At 43.2% G+C, this 1,877-nt stretch overlaps 1 long non-coding RNA gene across 1 annotated transcript in view; it reads left to right on the top strand.

Annotated features, from left to right (window-relative positions):
• LOC102380099 overlaps window positions 1-1,839 on the top strand; it is a 13,997-nt gene extending 12,158 nt beyond the window's left edge. Inside the window, exon 5 of the long non-coding RNA XR_324296.2 lies at window positions 1,690-1,839. This is a non-coding gene — a long non-coding RNA (uncharacterized LOC102380099). The remainder of the gene's footprint in view (window positions 1-1,689) is intronic.
• The last annotated feature ends 38 nt before the right edge of the window (window positions 1,840-1,877 follow it).

The following is a 1,877-nucleotide window of genomic DNA, read 5'->3' as shown; positions in this document are numbered from 1 at the left end:
CATGCAGACATCTAGATACCCTATCTTGCTAACTCCAGCTCTCTAGCTCCAGTGTCATAAAAGCTCTTTCAAAGCATTTCTTCCCCATATGATTAACAGTCTAAATAATCACAGCTCATAGATTTTTAATGCCAGAAGAAAACCATCTTGCCTGGTGTCCTGTATAACACAGGCCATAGAACCTCATCCAGTCATTTCTGAATTGAGCCCATAACCTCTGCTTGAATTACAGTGCAGCTTTTGGGAAAAGCTCCAGTCTTGATTAAAAGCCTCAAGTGATGAAGTATCCCCCCCTCTCTCTTGAGAAATTGCATCAGTGATTAATTACCTTCACTGTTAAAAAACTTCATTTCATTTCTAATTTGAATTTGTTTGGCATCTGCTTCTAGCCCTTGGATCTTGTTATGCTTCTTCTGCTAGATTAAAGATCTCTCTACTGTTAGGAATCTTTCCCCCAAGTAGGTACTCCCAGACTGTGATCCAGTCACCTCTTATCTTTTGTTGAATAATTAAAATATATTGAGCCTCTTTAGCTTTTTGTGATGTCATGTTTTCCTAACCTCAGTTCATTTTTGTTTCTTTTCACACAAACCTTCCCAGTTTTTCTATATCTGTTTTTTTAAGGGGATGGTGGTGGGCCAACAGCAGAACTATTATTCACTTAGGGTGCTGACAGAAGTGACATTTGTCATGCAATCAGCCCCTTGAAAATGCCCTGCAGTCATGCCCTGACAGAAGTGCACGGCTGTTGAGCGGTTTAAAAGTGCCTGATCACATGACAAATTAACTCTCCCCTTTCCCATCCTGCAAACAACATAGGAGTTGGGGTGGGGGGGGGGGGAACTAGGGGACAGAAGCTGTAGACAGGTAATTCCTTCTGGATTGGCTCCAAAGTGGAGCTTGATTCCCCACCTGCTGGACCCAACAGTGAATGTCTGTTGGGTCAGGGGCGTCACTCTAAGTCATGAATGTTTTCACTAATGCCATATGAAGAGGTAATACCACTGTCCTACTACTCCTTTTTAATATTCCTTGCTCAAATGTCCAAGGACCATGTTCATCCTCTTACCTGTAGCATCGCACTAGGAGCTCATGTTTATGTGGTTATTTACCAATATATGAGGAATCACAGCAGAATGTGATGACCCAAACTCTCCAACTGATAGCAGTACCCTTCCTCTTTCATTTTTCCCTCACAGCAGTTTGGGACCCTGAGCCTGCAAATTATAATTCTTGGCCTGAAAAAGATGCACAATAAAGTCATAGAAAATAATACTAAGAGCAAAAGATTGGGAAGAGAGAGCAATTTGTAACAAATCCTGGAGTCATTCCAGAAGACAGGAAAATCTAATGTTGTGACAATATTTTAAAAGGATAAACAGGTGATCTGGGTATCTGTAAATCTGTTAGTTTGACCCTGTTCCCAGGAAAAATCATGGAAAGTTTGCTATGTGTACGTGTCATACTCCAACCTTGAGTTTCATAGATGTAAGGGCCTGGAAGGGACCTTACGGATCATCGGGTCCAGCACTCCCCCTCCCCCCCGTGCTGCCTTTGGGGCCTAAGTAGTTGCTTGCATAACTTGTGGTTCAGCTTGACCTTGATCTTTGATAATTCTCAGGCTTGTTGAGAGCAACTAACAAGGCATGTAAGTGGGAAGAAGCATTCCAACATCCTCTCTCTCTGCAGCAATCTGAAAAAATCATCAAAGCAGGTGTGCAGACAAAGATGCTCAGGAACAGGGGCTGGCAAACTATGGTCTGGCCCACCAAGAGGTCTGATCTCGTATGGAGGGATCAGTGCACCATGCTTCTTTGGAACCTGCTTTGCAACATCTGAGCCCACCCTTGCTGCAGAGCTGTTGGATATCTGGCAGC

The sequence above is a fragment of the Alligator sinensis genome, unplaced genomic scaffold (assembly GCF_000455745.1).
Source record: "Alligator sinensis unplaced genomic scaffold, ASM45574v1 scaffold93_1, whole genome shotgun sequence".
In the NCBI taxonomy this organism is placed as follows: Eukaryota; Metazoa; Chordata; order Crocodylia; family Alligatoridae; genus Alligator; species Alligator sinensis.
This window is presented reverse-complemented; position numbering and strand designations above follow the sequence as displayed.